Source organism: Zeugodacus cucurbitae, chromosome 5, assembly GCF_028554725.1.
Source record: "Zeugodacus cucurbitae isolate PBARC_wt_2022May chromosome 5, idZeuCucr1.2, whole genome shotgun sequence".
Classification (NCBI taxonomy): domain Eukaryota; kingdom Metazoa; phylum Arthropoda; class Insecta; order Diptera; family Tephritidae; genus Zeugodacus; species Zeugodacus cucurbitae.
The window spans coordinates 27,317,069-27,326,670 of record NC_071670.1 but is presented as its reverse complement, the minus strand read 5'-3'; the positions used below and the strand labels follow the sequence as shown (position 1 = coordinate 27,326,670).

Genomic DNA, 9,602 nt, shown 5'->3' with positions numbered 1-9,602 from the left:
TTAGCCTTTCCCTACTTGTTACTTGCTTTCTGGCGATGACAGCAAACATTCCGCCTGAACCCTGAATTCATAATCGATAATGATGTTATTGATATAGCGATATCAAAATTATATTGCTTTGCTCTTAATTACTAAATATTTAATACACAATTTATGCCAGTTACAAGTAACTTACCTTTAATGGGTAAATATAGAATATTCAGAAATGAAATCAGTTATTGTTATTATAATTATATTTTATTGCAAAGAATAATACAATTATATCTTAATAGTCTAAAAAATATCAGCTTCAGCGTCTAGGGCCATCAACTTTATAAATTAATAACTAAATTTACATTAATTCTCTAAAAGTACCACACTTCAAAATATATTTTAAGTTTACAGGGACATTTTGTAATTTTGGCGTTTGTTACATTAGATAAAATATCCCTTAAGTCTGAGTTGCTTAATTCTAGGCGGTTCTGCTCTACTAATTAGACATTGATTGTCAGATTCTCTGTGTTGCAATATGGCCAGCTGGCTGTTTTCCAATATGTGTTTATGGGTTATTCTAGTGCAACCAAACTCTGCTTCCTGGTAATAGTTATACAAATACGATACCTTCGTATTCTGTTTGGTTTATCATTTTGTAGTAGTGCTAGACTTTGATCCATCATATATTTTCTGTTTCACGTGGCTAACTTTTTAATGCCCTTTTAATACCAAAATAATTTATGAGTTATAAGGGAAATCTAGTTACCAATTTTGTTTCGTTCCTTTTAAACCGATGTGGCTTGGTATTCACGGAAGCTTTAACTCTCCACATGGGCGATGAGGATATCTCTGATTTGGCAAATCGCTGAGTTAGCAGAATTGACATTTATAATTGCTTTAAATGGTAATACGAAATCATTGAAGATAATATTTTGTAGCCACTTTTACTTGCTATTATTCAAGAGAGAAGAATGGGTGCGCCTCCGCCGTAAAACTGAGGCTTTTTTACGCTGAAAACAAAGTATTAAACGATTACTTTGAATACAAATTTTAAGTAAACAACAGATGGTGTGACAGATGAACCTTCTCCATAGGTCTGCTTAGTAATCATGCCTTTTTTGATGTAGAATAAGCAGTATTCCAAGGTCAGCTAAAATGTCTGCTATTGAAGTAGTGCCGAGAGCTCTAGTGGCCAGTTGGGCTGCTATGTGCATTCTTAAATATGTGACCGGATAAGAAAATAATCTTTATTTTTCGTCAAATGAAGAATGGCTGTTACTTCTGCTGTAAAGCCTGACACGAATGATGGTAGTAACGTGGACATTATAGTTTACTTTGAGCCATCTAGCTAGAGTTATCCAAATAGTGTGTGTACTTAATTTTTTATGTAAACATCAGGTAAATACTCCACGTCCACTCTTTAAAGTGTTTCAGTAGTAATGGTAGGAATAGGTGACATCTCTAATGCCGCTTTTTTTGTAAAACCTATTTCTTGGTGCAAGGTATGTAACACCGCTTCGGCTTATGTTACACATTGGGGAAGTACGTAAAGCCCCAAAAGCAAGATAGTTGCTGTGTGGTATGTTGACGCAACTTTTGCACAATTTCTTTTGGTGGTTTTGCTGAATATTGGATTACCATAAACAATTTTTAACGAGTTTATTGATTTTACTACATATAATGTATGGATAAGTGTGTTAAAATTACAATCTAATTTTATATTACTTAGAAACTTAATTATATTTAATCTACTTTGAAGTGATCAACACGGATGCTTATGATTAAATATTAAACCTAGTATTTTAAGCATTTTTTTATATTACCGATTTTCATTATAAACTTTATGTTATTATAATTTAATTACAAAATGTAGGTGGTTAGATTTATTATTGGATATTTTGGCTTCTTTTTTAATTACAATTACAAGAAAGTAATGATATTATCGATCGGTTGTGGTTTTAATTATAGGGAAAAGAAGACCTTCCAAAGTTGAGGAATTATGAAATTTGTAAATAGTAAATATTTTGCTTTTAAATTTTTAAGTTGAAATACATTAAAATAAAAAGCTGTAAACGATTTTGCCACGTCCTGGGATTTTGTCTTTCAAATCATTTACCGGCATTGAGTGCAAATATGGAAGATGGAAGTGGTTTTAGTTTTGATTTTTAAATTATATAACAGTGGTGTTATCAGAATTTTGGATTACATGTTTATTTATTTTCAAAAGTGTCCATGTAGTATTTATATTTTGAAATGTAGTTTTATATTTGATATCCCTGGAAAATGCATATCTGACAAATTAATTAATTATAAATTGAAACAATTTTAGTAAGTATTCTTACCGTTTTTGCACTACAATGGTATTGGGATTACTTACACAACTTTAAGCCATGAGTAATGAGTAATTTTGAGTAAATCGTAGGTAATTGAGTAAATAAAGAGAAGAGGAGTGCTCAAAAGATGACGCTCCATTATTTTTTTGCACTTAGTTTCTCACTGTTTTATACAGTTTAGGGGCGCAAATGTATCATTAACTATATATGTGGACGACGGGATTCAGGTAGACAATTTTATAAGTGCTTCTAAACTTATGGAAAGTATTTCGAAATAACCACCGTATAATACTCACAATTGAATTGTGTTCATTATATTTTACTCATTATAATTGATCGTTAATGAACCAATCATAGGACGAGTTTTCAGAAAACTTTGTAGATACTTAAGAAAGGAATGAACCAAGCATGTGAAAAAGTGTTAAAGAGTACACTAAACGATACGCTTTTAATTTGGTAAGTAATAACTTCTCAAATATGATTTAACTAAATTTTCAGAATGTCTGCAGAAGTCAAAGCAACGGAAGAAATGTGGAATCAAGGCTAAATAATAGTTTACTTTAAACTTATAACATTGATTAGCTAATTTCAAATGGAGCAACTTAAATTGGTTTCTTATAATAATCATCAAGTTTTATAGTTGACTTTGAAATGTCGAACCATTCACTTCTGGAAGAATGATCTGGCATTTCAAAAATAAAATGAATAAAAAGAGCATCTCATTATTACAACATGTTTTCTTATTCACAGGCAATTTACTTCAACTTGTAAAATGCAAAATAAGTTCATTTTTTGTGACTTACCAGCGCGCTGATGATGGGTCATTAACAATATACGTGGACGTCGGGAAAAATATAGAAAATTGTATATGCTTTTAAATATAAGGATGTCTAAAATTATTTAACTAACGAGATCATTGGGCCTTCGGAATAAAAACATTAAAAAAACCAACCATTTCCTAGCCATAACTTTTTTCGGTAGTGAATAAAGCTCGCATACCATATCGGGAGTTTTTAGAAAAATTTATGGATATTTAAGAAAGGAATGAACCAAACATTGCATAGAGAGTTAAACGATTGCTGTATAATTTAGAGGGTAGCTTGGAAAGAGTAAAATCTTTAAGAATCCAAACATTAATTATTGATTGAGTGCAACATTACAGTTGTAATACTCACGTTTATTGGCTGCGGTGGTGAAACACTTAAAGGTGCAATGACAACCCACCGACTTTTCATAAGGTTTAGTAGCCGTTCAGAGATGACTCTAAATTAGTTGAGCATGATGTGTCAATTCCACTTAGAAGTGAAGTTTTAAAAGAAAAGTAAAAATATTAATTTATTGGAGGCGACTCCAAACACAATTTGTTTCTTATAATAATCATCACCCGTTTATCCTTCACTTTCAAATATCGGACCATTCACTTCTGGAAGAATGAGGAGCTGTTATGAATAATAAAATAAAGGAGAAGTATTTCCTACTCAAAATATAAATTAAGTTCATATTTTAGGATTGAACATCGCGCTGCTCCAATCGACGACCGCAAATGATATTCACCGCTAAGTTTCTCTTGACGATGGGCCTTCAACGATATATGTGGACGCCAGAAAGAACTTAGAGAATTTTATAAGTTTGTAAATGTATAGAAAGTATTTTTATTTAATTATAAAGATGACAAATAGTTTTTTAACGAACGATAATTATGTTCAAAACACAATGTTTTCTAAGGATATATATCAATAATAACAATGGCATTGTTATAGAGATACTATAAAGCCGTTGGAATTTAAACATTTAATGAACTTGTTCTGATTTCATAGCGCCACAGCTCTTTTCGGTAGTCAATAAAGCTCGGCAAGGAGTTAAAGGTACACTAAAAGATTGGTGTCTAATTTCGAGAATAACCTAGAAGAAGTAAAATCATTAAGAATCCAAAAAACATAAACTACTTTAACAAAGATATATTGAGTACACTGTAATGTTGTGATTTTCAGGTTTAATGGTTGCGCTGGTTCAATGGCAGCTCACTTTTATAAGATTTAATAGCTATTCTTAGATGACTTTAAATTCGTAGATTGCCTCACTGTATGCGCCAAATTTACCTTCATATGAGGTTTACGTTAAAATACCAATATTTTGTTGGAGAGTACTTCAGATACAATCAATTTGTTTCTTATAATAATCTTCAATCATTTATGGCTGACTTTCAAATGTCGAACCATTCACTTATCGAAGAATAAGTAGTTATTATAAATAATAAAATAAAGAAGGGGACATAAGTTCATATTTTGGGACTTATCATCGCGCTGCTCCAAGCGACGAACGCAAATGGTATTCACCCCGACCGATCCCTTGGCGATGAGCCATATAATATATAGTATTTTGACGCCGGAAAGGATATAGATAATTTTATAAATTTGTAAATATATCGAAAATATTTTAATTTAATTATATGGTTAACACATAATGGGTGCAAAGAATATATAATAATACTCAGAACAGAATTGTTAGAGACACCACGAGGCCTTTAAAGTTGAAACATTTAAGTACTCAATTTGATTTTCGCAATAAACAATCAAAGAGAGTTTAACTAAAATTATTTTTTTGCTACTTAGTACTTTTAAATGCACATACTCCACAGCAACAGCAACAGTTGCAAGTGAGCTGCTGAGTGTTTAAGGGCTTTTAATTTTTTCAAGCTTGCGAAAAGGTAACTAATGAATTATGATTGATTGAAGGTGTCGACATTACCAGTGATTTGAACTTTATACATACAGGTCTGATCGTAAAACGTTTTTTGATAACTTCAGCAAATTGTTTGCATTTTTATAAATTTAAATAAGATTGCATTTATATTAAGTAAAGGTACAGTAAAATTACCTTTTAATGCCAATAATCAATTACAATAGAATTGAACCATTGTATTCCGCAATTTATAGTGGTTGAGTAGTTTTTCAAAACTGCAACTCGAGCGAGTTGAAATATAAATGGCGCTTCTGCCAGGATTAAATTTTAAAAGAAATAGATTCCAACATTGCCTACCGTTTTGGTAGTTAAGATGGTTTAAAATTCATTTTTGAATTTAAAAGAAAAAATGACAACCACCGAGGCCATGTCACAAAATTTAACAGTAAATGAGAAGGAGTAGAAGAGATGACATAGCACCTATTCTGCTACAATAAAAGCTAATCAATTAGGAAAAAAGTTCTAAAAAATGTTTAATAAAATTCCAAAAACATCAGCCAATGAATTTAATAACTTAAAGAGAGAATCTTCGGAACTAATTTCCAAAATTATTAAAAAGAAGAAAGTTTAATTCAAAAGGTTGCACGATGATATTAGGAAAAACATCTACAAAACTTTTTTTGTACTGAAGCAGAAATATAAACAACTTAGCACAGTGCTATTTGGTAAAAAAATTCCCTTTTCTCAAAGACACAAAGGAATTATTTGTGAAAGTAAAGTTACACGCTTAAGTATAAGTATACTAGTTTCACAAAAGCGAATTAAGGATTGGATACATATGTTTCTAAAAATAATAAGAAACGACAAGTCAACGTAATAATATCTGGCTATTTCTAGCTAAAAATTGCACAAACAAATTATTTGATATAGCAAGTTTGACCTAAATCGGACCACTCGAACTTTGCTAGAAAAAACTTTAATTTCATGCAAAAGTAATAGAAGCAAAGAAAGCAAGAAATTATACGAAATACTATTTTGCGGTCATTTATTACTTGAATTGTTAAGACGGATAATTGCATATTTTATGTCTAAATTAATCAATACAATAACTGAAAAATTCAAAATAATACGGACTAATATGGACAATTATCCAGTTTGCAGAAGTAAATCCAAAGGGTGGTATGTTTGCTATTTTGGTGTATAAATTCTTATTAACTGGATAAGAAAACACAGGAAAGTTCAGATAGTATGGTCTCTGTTACTAAACTGCTGCCCTACCAAATATGTGCAAAGGACTTGGATAACGATATTTGTAGCCGAGGAAAAAGTTCCCCAAATATCAACTGTTTGGATTTGTGTACTCAAAGTGAGCTAACGGAATAGGTTATATAGATTATAGGTTTACAGGTCGTTCCTTGACCATCCAAAGTGAAATTAATTATATACAATAATTGAAGAATGCAAAACCGTACGAACTAATATGGAAAATTAACTCTTTAGTTTATACAATTCACAATTGAATCCAATGGATAGTGTGTTTGCTATTTTTGTAATAGACTTGATAGGAAAATACAGGAAAGTTCAGGCAGTATGGACTCTGATTGTGTTGCTACGACTGCTACTAAACTGCTGCCCTACCAAATATGTGCAAAGGACTTGGACAACGTTTACAGTTTAGCTGGCGATCCAATATTTGTAGCCAAGGAAAAGTTCCCCAAATATCAATTGTTTGGATTTGTGTACTCAAAGTGAGCTAACGGAATAGGTTATGTAACATGGTTTACATAAAAATTAAAATAGTTGCACATTTTCTAGTTTCAAACAAAAACAAAAGTATTTTTTTTACATTTTATGTAGATCACTTTATAAAATTGACAAATATGTCTTTATGGGTGCTCAGTAACGAATTTGGCATTGTGGTCAAATAATTGACCATGCACTTTGACGCAAATCACGAAATTATTGTGGCTTTGAGCCATTGTAATTTTTTTATAACATCACTTCCACAGGGAAATTGGCACAGACGTACGACAACGACGACCGACAAGTTTTTGTATCACAACATTAAAGTGTACCTGTTTTACAGGTTGTACCTTTGCCATTAAAAGTGAAATTAGTTTTTTGGACTCTAAATAATTTACCATGTTCAAGTTTAAACTCCTCCTAGTGCCTCCGGACAGCAATCGTTTGGTGTACAGTGCTAAACTAAGACTGATTTCTGTTCTGAGAATTTTATATTTAGTCATTATCATTTACACAGCATTTTGCTAACTTTCAGTCTTCTTATCAACACAAAGAGAGCTGAGAAAATAACACAAAACAGAATTTTTATAACAGAAATTGAGTACTATTACAAGTACTCAATACAATAGCGATAACGACAGTTTCATTCCGTTATTTTTGATACCACGCTGCCTCAGTTCCTCGTTCCTCCTATACAAACATATATTATAGTGCACTTAACAGCATGTTATATATGCAGATAAGGGACCAAACATGGCTTGGATCCAATCCAAGAGTATTTTACCCTCTTCCAGTCAATACGAATGCATGTTTTATATATCTAAATTCTAAGAGCATTTCAATTTCTATAGATTATTAAAAAATAGAACTAGGGACGTAGCCATACCAAGCAGCAAATGAGCTACGTGGATGCACCAAATTCTAGCACAGGCATACGTTCATTTATTTAAATATGTACATATATACGTATGTATATACATAAGTGCTTTGTATGAATATACAGTGAATCAAAAAAGTTTACATACACCTAGTTCTATTTATCTAGAACACGTTCATTTGTTTTAAAATTAATATAACTTTTGTTTTTTCATACCTATTTCAAAAGATGTATATTTAGCAGTAAATATGGCTCATCAAAATATTTATTTTTTCAACATATGTAAATGAAAAGAAAATACACACAAAAACAAAACTTGCGCTTAAATCATATCAAAAAAGTTTACATACAGTAGTGATAATTTATAATTAACAAAAGTAATTACTCATCATTCCCGTCCTACTTTACGGTGCAGAAGCGTGGACGATGTCAACATCCGATGAGACGGCACTAGGAGTTTTCGAGAAAAAGGTTTTGCGGAAGATTTATGGTCCCTTAAACATTGGCAACGGCGAATACCGCAGACGATGGAACGATGTGCTGTATGTGTTATTCGACGACATAGACATAGTCCAGCGAATAAAAAAAACAGCGGCTACGCTGGCTAGGTCATGTTGTTCGAATGGATGAAAGCACTCCAGCTTTGAAAGTATTCGATGCAGTACCCGCTGGTGGAAGCCGAGGAAGAGGGAGACCTCCACTCCGATGGAAGGACCAGGTGGAGAGGGACCTGGCTTCGCATGGTATAACCAATTGGCGCCAAACTGCTAGAAGGAGGGATACGTGGCGCGCTGTTTTGGACTCGGCTATAACCGCGTAAGCGTTGTCTACGCCAGTCAAGAAGAAGAAGAAGAATTACTATAGTTTTAGATATACATATTTATTTAGTATTTTCTTGGCCCTCCTTTTGCTGCAATAATTGCCTCCAGACGTCGACGCATCCTTTTCATTAAATTTCTAGTGTCATTTTCGGATATTTTGTCCCACTCAGTCGATAAGGCAGCTTTTAGGGATTCTTTTGATGAAATTCGATGTTTTCGTAAACGTTTTTCAAATAAGTCCCATATATGTTCAATAGGGTTAATGTCTGATGATTGCGGGGGTGTATGGAGTTGTTTGCAATTATATAACAACCATTCACGTACAAGATACGACTTCTGTTTTGGTTCGTTATTATGTTGGAAATAGAAGTTACTGCTACTCAGACCCAATTCAAGCACACTTGGACGTAAATTATTTTTTAAAAATGTTCAAATACAGTGGAACTTCTGTAACTAGAATCACCATAATCCACAAAAAAAGCTTCGAGTTAGAGAGACTTCGAGTTATAGAATTTTCATTAAAACATACAATTCTTCAAAAAGCTGTAAAATAAGATTTAAACACTGTTTTATTTATTTACTTCGCAAAAATTTTGGTGGACATACCTTAAAAGTGTTTCATTTTGCTATTGTTTGGCTTTTGTCGTGTATACCCCTTGTCTTTGTTAGATATTTTATGCAATCCATAAGTGTAATATTATATTTTTTGTTCACCTCCGTACGATATAGAGGGACTCTTTTAAAATTCGGCCTCGATAGTAAAATTTTAAATTTTGTATTATGCCCTGACCAAAAAGAGTTATAGAAATTCGAGTTAGGGAAGGAAATTTGTATGAAATTTGGCTTATAAACGCTATTGCCAATTCAAGTGTTCGAGATCTTCGAATCGATCTTCGTGGAGATCTTCGAGTTATAGAAGGTTCGAGTTATGGAAGTTCCACTGTATATATGTCACTAATAAAATCCAACTCCTGATATGTATATTAAATTTGGATTCGTCACTGAACACAATATTTTCCCAAAACGATAGGGCTTGTTTAAATGTTGTTTAGCAAACGTCAACCTCTTCTTTAATTTAACCTTACTTATGTATGGGTTACGACGTGCGACTCGTCCATGAAAACCAGCACTATTCAACACATTCCTTACAGTTTGATGATTTATTTTGATTAA

The 9,602-nt window shown here is 32.3% G+C and overlaps 1 long non-coding RNA gene across 2 annotated transcripts; it reads right to left on the bottom strand.

The window, feature by feature from the left end:
* Positions 1–336: 336 nt before the first annotated feature.
* On the bottom strand, positions 337–7,645 carry LOC105219957 (uncharacterized). 2 transcript variants are annotated; one of them, XR_008471256.1, is made up of 3 exons: positions 7,130–7,285; positions 3,785–4,208; positions 337–3,729 (listed from the first exon to the last, which is right to left on the bottom strand). It is a non-coding gene; the product is annotated as an uncharacterized LOC105219957 (long non-coding RNA). The 2 variants fall into 2 exon arrangements; XR_852253.3 differs by having other exon boundaries at positions 337–4,208; positions 7,130–7,645.
* Between the last annotated feature and the right edge of the window lie 1,957 nt (positions 7,646–9,602).